At 44.4% G+C, this 11,122-nt stretch overlaps 1 protein-coding gene across 2 annotated transcripts in view; it reads right to left on the reverse strand.

Moving 5' to 3' along the window:
• Positions 1 to 6,946, reverse strand: part of Adtrp (androgen dependent TFPI regulating protein) — a 95,627-nt gene extending 88,681 nt beyond the window's left edge. Inside the window, exon 1 of one of the 2 annotated variants that reach the window (XM_076573226.1) lies at positions 6,810 to 6,946. The gene's annotated coding sequence lies outside the window, so the exon portion shown is untranslated. Of the gene's footprint in view, positions 1 to 6,592; positions 6,703 to 6,809 lie in introns of those variants that run through there. The other variant, XM_076573227.1, reaches the window with a different exon arrangement.
• Between the last annotated feature and the right edge of the window lie 4,176 nt (positions 6,947 to 11,122).

The raw sequence follows: 11,122 nt of genomic DNA on the forward strand, positions 1-11,122 counted from the left end.
TTTTGCTGATACGTTAAATATTTGTTATGTCATGCCCCTGCTTCTACTAAGTGCCAGCAGGTGTTCACACATTCCTGTGAGCTAAGCAGATTGAGGGCACATAGACAAAAGCCTGATACAAACTCTGAAAAACAGTTCACTGCAGGTCTCCTGGAGCAGCAGGCTCTGTGTGCTCACTGAGGCGGTATCCTCATCATATGAGAATGCTCAAGCCTTGATTAGTGTGTTGCTTGAAAGGATGCTAGCTGTAGGAAACTGCAAGGAATAACCTCCAAGCTCAGCACCACCTAGGAGAACTTTCTGTAATGGTGAAGATTTCTATTTTTGCATTGACCAATGGCATAGCAACTAGCTACAAGGTGTTCCCTGGGAATGTGACCAGTGCCACAGAGAAAGTAGAATTTTCATTGTCTTCTACTTGAATTGATTTTTATTTAAATAGTTCCATGTGCCTGGTCTGATTGGCCAGCACAACACTAGGGTGACTGAGCTATCCTACTTTACCTAGGACTTAGTACATATGAAGCCATGTCAGGCAAACTAGGCCAGTTGGGTAAACTGTGGTACCTGATCTTGTTTGTCGACTTGTTAGATGAAGAAATGCCCAGGACATTAATGAAACACACTGCTAGACCTTCTGTGGTGATTTCTCCAGAAAAGATTAGCTCTTGAGGCTCTGACTGAGTGACCAGATTAATCCCCTGATAAACTCACAAGACAAATTATTGGGAGGTGGCGAAAGGTAGATGGGGCGGGACTTCTAGATGCTGTAGAAAGTCAGGCACTGGAGGCTTCTCCATAGGATCTGCAGTCTACACTGCCATCCTCTCTGGTTTTTCTTCCATCTCCTGCCTTTCTGTTTAGAAATGAGGAGCCTGCCCCACCACATGATCTACCATCATGATGCTTGAGTATGTGCAACCAGTAGCCACAGACTGAACTCTCATGAAACTACGAGCTAAAAATAGATCTTTCTTCGAATTTGTTATGTCATAGCAATGCCAAAGTCCCACAAGCATCGTCCTAAAGTGGATCCCATTTTTAGGGATGTTTGGCAACTGTGAAAGCAGAATTAGATATGCACGAAACACGGTGTGGTATAGACTAGAAGGTGCAGTGAATGTCATGGAACTGACTTTCCTTTGCAAGTAAAATGCAAAGGAAGTGTCGCTAGAGGTATTGACTCTTAGAACTGATGTGGTCTGTAAAACTCAGTGAGAAATATAAACAAAACACGCTCACTGGCAAACCGTGTGCAGAACTGGGCAGTAACTAACTTGAGTCTGTTTTTCAGCTCATTGGAGAGTAGAAGGCTATTGGTTGCCTCATTAAAATGTTATAACCGCCGGGCGGCGGCGGCGGCGGCGGTGGTGGTGCACGCCTTTAATCCCAGCACTCGGAAGGTAGAGCCAGGCAGAATCTCTGTGAGTTTGAGGCCAGCCTGGTTTACAAAGTGAGTTCCAGGACAGGCTCCAAAGCTACACAGAGAAACCCTGTCTCGAAAAACTTAAAAAAAAAAAAAAATGTTATAACTGCTGTGTATTCCTCATTCTAGGCAATTTATGATTCACTGCAAGTTTTTTAAAAATTGAATTTCATTTTCCCGCAAAAGGCTTGTACATTCACAATCACAAATAAGGCTAAGAGGAGGTCGCATATGACCATGCACTGGTAGCATATTGCAATTCATATCTTATTGCTTTAGTTGATCTCAACCGTCAGGGTCCTAGAGGAAGGAATAGAATACTGCTTTCCAAACTTTAGACTTTGCATCCTATCACTACGACATTGAGACGGGTTCCACTCCTCCTACGTGTATATTGACTGGCAACTATGGCCAATTCATACTTTAACAAGCCATTCTTTGCTTATTTTGAAGAAGAACCCACAACTTTTGAAAGTTTCCCACATGTTGCTTTGTAAGCTGTTCTGAAATGCTTTGGACCAGTAGTGTTTGGTATTCATTCCAATTTAGGAGTGTTACATAGACTTCACTGGTGAGGCACTTCTAACATGACAATCTGAAACTTTCTGAACATATGAGTGTGCTCAAAAACATGTCATACTTTACAGCATTTCTAACTGAAAACAGTATTTGTCACCTGATTCACAGTGGCCCTATAAGTAATGATGTCTTGAGTCTCTTTTAGCCTCTGAGGAGAGACTGGTAAGATTTTGTTAAAAAGCCCTTATTGCTTAGATAGTTCTCTCTTGCCTTGTGCGGTTCACATTGAGTCTCCTGCACATTTCTGACCACTGGAGAGCAGTAGTGGAGGCCAGAGTCCCCATGTCTGACAAGATCACAAGGGGAAAGTCAAGGCCACCGGCCTGGTTTGTTGTTTTCCTTTCAAGGAAGGGTCTCTCTATGCAGCCTACTGGCTCTCAGTTCCACATTGGTCTCAAATGAACAACCCCCTTCCCCTGCCTCAGCCTCCTTCATGCTCCGATTACATACATGCCTCACTCTATGTGGTGGGTCTACTTTTTTATTTGTCTTAACAAATTTCCCTATGTTTTTGGCAGTGGTTAGCAAAATTTATCTACATGGGAATGTTGTCTTAAAATAGGATTCCCAACCCCACACCAAGAGACTCTCCTAATCTTTATGAGGAAGGGTCAAGAGAATCAGCCTTTGCCTTGAGACACATGCATGTTGTCCTCATACACTCAGCATTGTGGAAGAAATAAGATTAGCTGATCACTAATCCATCCTTGGCACTGGATAAAGCAATCTAAACTTCACAACATGAAGCTTCACAAAGCGGGAGCTTTGTCCTAGAATTGATGGGAACAAGCAAGGTAATTGGTGTGGAGTGTAAATTCATGTTTCCATCCATGAAACTAAACAGTGACAATTGATTTTCCTTTTCTCTCTCAAAGAACCTTTCTTTAAGTATGTTTATTCTAAATAAACTAAATGGTCCTTTAGAAATTATCATTTAAATATTATACCCACAAAGAAGTTTCTCTGAATTGGTACAACTGTGCTATTTTTGCCCTGTCCATAAAGAAATATTTCAGTTGAACTGAGCATCTGTGGTGCATGCCTTTGATCCCTGCACTCAAGAGGCAGAGGCAAGTGGATTTCTTAGTTTGAGGCCAGCCTGGTCTACAAAATGAGTTTAAGGACAGCCAGGGCCACCAAGAGAAACCTTGTCTCAAATCACTAACACACACCACAGAGAGAGAGAGAGAGAGAGAGAGAGAGAGAGAGAGAGAGAGAGAGAGAGAGAGAGAGAGAGAGAGAGAGAGAGAGAGATTTCCTTTGCACATTTAGGCTCATGGCTAATAATGAGACTCAGGTCAAGTGTGAATCTTGATCTCAAGATACTTTTCATTTCTGAAGAGTACAAATACTCTGGGATATCCAAATGTGCTAATTGTTTCAAGGGAGTCATTTAAGGGGACAAGGGATTGATTAACTTATTTTTTTTTTTAATTTTAAGGCTTAACAATAGACCCCACATAGCTGATCCTACTCCCCAGATCTTAAAACTACCCAGGCAGACTGTATAACAAGTCCCAGGGCAGCCTGGGCTACAAAGGGTGCCTTTGTCTTGAAACAAAGAGTAAAGAATCAATGTTTTTTCTTGGGTATGAACCCAAGAAAAGTTGTTCAATTATTAAAAATATGCAAAGGGGTTTACATTAAAATGAAACCCCCCTTCTAATCCATCAGCTTAGCATTAAAACTTACCTCCCAGGGCTGGAGAGATGGCTCAGAGGGTAAGAGCACTGATTGCTCTTCCGAGGACCTGGGTTCAACTCCTAGTACCCACATGGCAGCTCACAACTGTTTGAACTCAAGTTCCCGGGAACCCAACACCCATGGCAAAACACCAATGCACACAAAAAAATAAAAAGAAAGTAAAACTTCCCCCCAAGGCAAACATTGCAGCTAATATTGTGAATATTCTTTAAGATATTATACATATATATGTGAGGTTAGTAAAGATGTTTTAATATAGATTTCTAAGCATAAGGGTTAAGCAGAGACATTTAAAATGACACCAGAGAACACGAGTGTGGGCTTCTTTGAGAGCATTTCCAGAAATCACTTTTTAAATACTTTACGTTCACAAAGATTTGCCCATTCCTTTTCAGATAACAACTCAAATGATTAGTGGGACAGATAATGCTGTTGTGTTGAAATCACAGTTTGCAAAGTGCCAACTCTGTTGATCCCCACAGCCAGGGTTCTTCGGGATTAACAAGACTAGTCTACAGATGCAGGTGAGGACATACTTCTCCCTGCCTACATTCCAGCATGATCACCGGTGTCTAAAAGTAGGACCCTGGATAGGGTACTGATGAAGAAAAAAAAAATGAAATAGAAATAAAATAATATTTCAGATGTATTTTCTTCACACAGACCTAGTGTAATTTTTAAGCACTCACTATCTTCATTTATTTTGAGAAATGATCATGAGAATGATCTTTTACAAATTTAATAAGCATAGTTGGCCAGCCATTTCAAGTTCTTTCTCCTTGTTCATAGTCATTTGCACACGGTAGCTAATAGAGTGAGCATGCTTGTTCTGACCACATTCTGAATGTCTAACACATGTACAAACTGTGCACAGTTTCTCTTCTACATGCTGCCTGCTGCCTGTGCTATGAGGTTTCATTAATATGAGCAGGGCTTTGGGAGGCTTATTTCACATGGAAAAAGATTATTTCTTGTCTCTTTATCTCAATAACGTATATCCTCAAGTGTAAATCTATATTTTCTTCTTGTTGAAACCTGGTACAGAATCCTGGAGAGAATTCTAACCCAGATCCCCAGGACACCTACCCAGCATCCCTGAGGTCTGCTACGTACCTTCTATATGAAAACCTAAAAGCAAAGGCAGTCTTAAACATCCCATCATCACGGTGTCTCTTCCTATTGTGTGCTGTGGATATTACTCTATGTAAATAAAACACTGATGGCCAGTGACCAGGCAGGAAGTATAGGCGGGACAAAGAGAGAGGAGAATTGGGGAAACAGGAAGAAGGAGGGAGAGACACTGCAGCCACCGCCAGGATAAGAAGATGTAAAGACGCCGGTAAGCCACCAGCCACGTGGCAAGGTATAGATTTATAAAAATGGGTTAATTTAAGATAAAAGAACAGTTAGCAAGAAGCCTGCCACGGCCATACAGTTTATAAGTGATACAAGCGTCTGAGTGATTATTTTATAAGTGGATTGTGGGACTGCGGGGCTTGGGGAACCTGGAGAGAAGCCCTCCAGCAACAATTGTGCTTGGCTGCTCTCCCATATCCCTTGCTGTCTCACTCTTTCTGAGGCCAGCATGCACTCCGATCCAAACACATCCTCCCTCTCTCTTGTGCTCTGCAGGTTGTCTGTCAGCTAATTTCATCCCAGGTGGAGAACCCAAAGAACTGTTATGGGTGTAGCAGAGGGACATCATGCATGTCTGCCATGATAGAGCCAATAGCAGTTTCCCATTAGTTTGTAGTGTGTGTGTGTGTGTGTGTGTGTGTGTGTGTGTGTGTGTGTGTGTGAAGGGGGTGTGCAACCTTCTCCACTCTCCCCCATGCTCCTAGATGGATCATGTGCCACTGAAAGACCACAGCATGGCAGAGTATCGGAGATCTTGGAAATCAGGCAGACTAAAGGTCTTTTCATTTTACTTTGTCCGACTTTTCCCATTTCAAGGACAGGAATATGTCTCTAGTCTACGGCTGCATCTCTAGGTTTGCATAGAAGAAAGATGGGGAAAGGGCACTTGCTTCACTCCCAAGCACCTAAGGGCCTGTGTGTCTGGGGGCTGGGGCTGTAACTCTGGATGGACGAGTTGGGCGCAGCTAGTGTGGGTGTGCACCGAGGCTGCAGGACACACCTAGGGCCCTGGCGCAGTATGGGTTAGGTCTCCCAGAGTGGTTGGTCACTCTGCAGTTGAGCTTGTTATACAAGGTAGGTTTTTCCAGGGCCCTTCTCAGTACCATGAGTCCACTGTTAGTTGGCTAATGAGCCACTACAACCGCGAGCTGGAGAAAGTTTAGGCAGACTTCGGGAAGGAGTGGTGCCCAGGCACGTCACTGGAGAGGAGTTTGGAAACACCCTACTGCCACCTGTGACTCCGCAGTTTTTATCTGTGGTTGTGAGTCCGTGTCTGCCTTGGCTCTTTCTTAAAGGAGGCAGAAAGCACTATCTAGCAGAAGCAGAAAGCTAGAGGATTGTCGCTGGATGCCCATAGCCAGCTGGGCAATCTTTGGGGTAATAAGCAAACAAGATTCCTTATGCACCGTTTAACTGAAGATAGGGACAGAGATGAAAAGATATTCTGCCCCTGGATCCAACTTCTCTAGTGGGCAGGAAGACTCTCCAACACCTCTTCCCATCGATCCCAAAGCAGTTAATAGCATTAAGACTTGTCATGGAATCTCGCACTTGAACTATATTTGAGCAGACATCTGGCAGTGATTTGTTGGGACATAGAAACGTTCAGAAAAACCAAGATATAGTCCTAAGAAGCTACACAAAATCTACCTCCCTCCCCACCCTCTTCAAAGTCTCACCGCCCGGTGACTGTTCATCTGCATGGGCAGCTGAACCTCATAGACAACGATGAGACGTAGAACTCACCTTAGCTACCTGGGTCTTCTACCAAGGAAAAACAGAGAGCGACTGATTTCCAGTCTGATTTCCAGTGGCCAGGGAAAGTTCCTACCCTACTAAGATGAGCTCTGTCTGGAAGATAAGAAACGTTCTGTGGGAGTGGGTGGTCCAGTGGCCCCTCCCCTTACCTCACTCATTCCTCTCTGTCCTGGCCAGCAGCCAGGCAGGGAGGAGGGACACTCACCTGCAAGCTATTTCTCTTAGGATTGGCTTCCCCTTGTCAGGGTTCCTCGGGATGGCTCCTCCTGGATTTCAGCCTCATGACTAGAGACGATGAAAAGCCAAGGCCTCCCCCTGAGGCTGGTGGTAACTCATTTCGCTAATGGAAAGGCAAAGGATGAGATGGGACGCTTTGGTTAAGAGAATTGCTTGGCTGCTGGGAAGCCTTTCAAAGGTGAGCAGACTGCATACCTGACTGATGATGGTGGCAGCTGGGACTGCTGGGAAGTGTGGGTGAGGCCACTGGGTTTTTTTTTTTTCCTAGTGAGTGGGAGTTTAGAGGCAACTCCTAAGGCTGGCATTGTCCTGGACTAGAAACGGGTATGAATTGGAGGATAAAGACAAGATGTGGGAGTGTGTGAATCCACACATGCACATGTGTAGGTGTGGGTGTGCACACATGCTACCTTTCAGTCTCTTAAGCTTCGAACTGGGTGTCCTTTATTGAAACTTCTGTATAACAAGAAGTTACAATGGCTTTGGGATTTTTCTCTACAAAGTGACATACGTTCCTTGTGATTCTTCAAACACTTCTAAAAGTACCATTATCCTTGTTTCTTTTCTCTCAACCAAAATCTGATTCCAGTGTTCCTAATAATGAAGACATCAAAGCAAAGCTGCCGTGGTTGGAGTTCAGGCTCCCGAGACCTGAACCCTCTTCTGACCCTCCTCCCTGTGGGCAGAAAAGTGTCACAGGCACATGAAGGCACTCGAGCGCCCAACAACATCAGCTTGCACACTGTGGGTGGACTGGTTCAGCTGTCAAGTTGGATAGACTTGGGTTTGGATCCTGACTCTGCTGCTATGGGCAGCAAGAACCTCAGGACACTCACTAGAGTATTTGTTCCTCAGTTTCCCCACCTGAAAAACAGAAGTCATGGCACTTATGAGGCAGGGCACCACACAGACAGGAGACAACACCCAGAGGGCACATGGGTGTGAGCTGAGAGTCTTCACACAACGTATGTGGCTGCGGTTATCACAGGAAAGTTGGATGTGGGCTGCTCGGGAGAGAAGTGAGGCAAGGAGACCTCTCTGCTCAAAACCAGTCCAGTGGTACCCGAATGCGTTGTTCATCATCTACCCTTAAAAAAACAAGAATGTGTAGCCAGATAGTGATGGCACACACCTTTAATCCCAGCACTTGGGAGACAGAGGCAGGTGGATCTCTGTGAGTTCAAGGCCAGCCTGATCCTACAGAGTGAATTCCAGAACAGGCATGGCTGTTCCACAGAGAAACTCTGTCTTGAGCTCCCTTCCCCCCAGAAAAGAATGTGGGGGATGGAGAGACAGCTCAGCAGTGAAGCACATTTTCTGTTCTTACAGAGTTCAGTTCCCTGGAGCCCTGTGGTAGAACTCCAGTTCCAAGGCATACACCATCCTTTTCTGGCCTCCATGGATACCAGACAAACTGGCAGTGGAAGCAAAGCATTCATCCACATAAATAAACAAAAATGAATGAATCTTTATTCAAAAACCCCCCACATATCTGACTATAATAAATAGACAATCCACAGAAACAAAGGATATTTGTAAGTCATGTTCTGATAAGGGCCGAGTACACAGAATTCATAAATGACCACAACTCAACAGCATAAAGGCAAAATAAGCAAAGAACTTGAAAAGTCATTTCTGCAAAGGAAACATACTGATGGCCAACAATCCTATAACATAGGCACTCAGAACCCATGGTTGTCAAGGAAACACAGATCAAAGGGGTGACGAAGGAACACTTGAGCACAGGAATGGTAACAGTGATGGCAATAATGTAAAGGAGCAGGTGTGTGTTCAAAACCTGCCACCTTCATATGCCAATGCTGAGAATGCACCAGCCTCTGTGGAAAACCATTTGACCATTTATTATTACTAAACATAGGATTATCCTTTGATTCAGCAGTTTCACTCCTAGGAATGGCCAAAAGAATTGAAGGTAGGAACTGAAGCGCAAAGTTGCCCAGTGGTTAAGAGCACCGGCTGCTCTCCCAGAGGACCTGAGTTTGATTCCCAGCACCACATGGCTCACGGCTATCTATCACTCCAGTTCCAGGGGATCAGATGCCCTCTTCTGACCTCCAAGGACACCAGGCACACATGTGGTACGTAGACATACATGCAGGCAAAACACTCACATGTAAAATAAAATAATTTTTTAAAAAGATGCTCTTAAGAGAGTTCCCACACCAAACCAACCCAAATATTTCCTGACTGCTGCACATATAAATAAAATAGGGTTTTGACATGTACCGGAGTGAAGCGCGGACGACATTTTGAAACATCGATGACTTTGAAGACATGATACTATGTGAATTAAGACAGAAACAACATATACCTGGAATGAGCCCATGTCAATGAAATGTCCAGCACAGACAAACAGGGAAAGTAGATGGGTCCTAGCAAGGGACTAGAAGGCGGGGAGGTAATGGGGAGTGACTACGCACAGTTCTCTTGTGGAGTATTGAAATCATTCTGGAAAAAGACAGCGCTGACGGTTTATGATCTTACAGATCCATTTGATCCACTAAGCTGCACACTGAAAATGACTCAAACGTGCTTTATGTACATTTTTATGCAATAAAAATGGAAAGTATCAATTTAACTAGGATGTAGCCTGTGCTTTTAGTTCCATTTGTTTTGATTTTTTTTTTTTTTTTTTTTTTTTTTTTTTTTTTTTTTTGCTTTTTGCAAGTCTTATAGAATAGTCTAGCATGGCTTCAAACTCAAGAATCTCCTGCTCCATCCTCTGAAGTGCTTGCCTGTACATCACCACGACTGACTTTAAAGCGGTGTGTTTGTTTTGATTTGGGACAAGGTCTTAGTATGTAGCCCCAGATGGCCTTGAACTTGTTATATAGACAAGCCTGGACTTGAACTCAGATCTTCCTGCCTCTGTCTCCCAAAAGCTGGGATTAAAGGTGTGTGCCATCACACCTGGTTATAATTAATACCAGATGTGTATTTTTAAAAGTGATCTGAAGTTTTGCTTTTCCTTCTTCTTTGGCCTTTCTGCAGGGTCATGGTAACAGACAGTCCTGAGAAGTCCGGACATTTGTACTAAGTGGCACCCTAACCCACGTAAAACTTCAAAGCAACTTTAAAGGGAGCTATTCTATAAGCCCGGTCAGGGACCTCTTGGGGCCTGACTGTGCCCTCAAGCTCCCTCCCTTCCACCTACCTACTCTTGGCTTAGGAGATCTGCCCACATTGCAGGCCTGAGCTTGCCTGGTTTGAATCTTAAGCCCAGAACCTTTCCCCTGCTACTCTCCTTAGAGGGAAGGTACTGGAACTGATCTCTTGGATACTTGGGATTTTGAATGTGGTCCAGTTCTGGGGTAGGCTTGGAATCTTGCTGACTGTGGTTGGGTCCAGATACCACCCCCAAAGCCACCTTTGCTGTTGCTATTATTATTAACTGGTGGGCAATCTTTGTACCCCTTTGTACAGCTCTCCTATGGGAACTCTGAGTTCTTGACCTCCACTCGAGGCCATCACTTCCCTTTGGGCAATGATTGTTCTCTTAGATCCCAAACCAGGAAACTTGAATTTGGGGAAACAAACATCTGTCTTCAGATAACAGTAAGACAGCCCTGGGGCAAAGAGAAGCTTGCCGCTCACCTGGGTGCCCTTGCCCCACCTCTCTGCCTGACCCAGTTAAACTCAGGCGTCTAGCCTCAGCCTCAGACGCACTCTTGGCTCCCAAGCCCGTCTCTTAGAAAGACAGTTGGTTTTCTTCCTTCCCTCCCACTCTATCACTGAACAGCCTAAATTTAGTTCATCACTCTGTTTCTACAGTACAGATTTCCAGTGAGCCACCAGAGGCAGAAGTAACTGAGTGAGAGACAGCGGAGAAGGATGGGGTGGAATGTAAGAGCCAGTAGAGAAGGAAGCACTGTCCTATTCAGTGACAGGCCTATGATGACTCCAGGCTCCCTTGGGTCATGTAGCAGCCTCTCATGCCACAGAGGGCTCTGATTCTAACAATGGAGGCTCAGAGCTTCCTGCCATGAAGGGACCAATCAGTCCCTTTCCCTTCCTCTATCTAAGCTGCACTGTGGTTTGTCAGCACAATGTAAGCACTTGTTAACCACTCCAGGAAAAGAAAAGGCCACTCACTCTGATTAGCTGTCAGAACTAATTTTAAGCCGTGTTATTATATGGTAAAGAGAAGAACAGAAATCTATGGAAACTGTACTTAAGGCCAGCGCCTAATCAGATTTCTTTCCCCTTCATCTGTTCCACACAAAAGCTGCCTAGGAGTACTGGTGTGAGCCATTTCATTCC

The sequence above is a fragment of the Peromyscus maniculatus genome, chromosome 5 (assembly GCF_049852395.1).
Source record: "Peromyscus maniculatus bairdii isolate BWxNUB_F1_BW_parent chromosome 5, HU_Pman_BW_mat_3.1, whole genome shotgun sequence".
NCBI classification, from domain to species: Eukaryota; Metazoa; Chordata; class Mammalia; order Rodentia; family Cricetidae; genus Peromyscus; species Peromyscus maniculatus.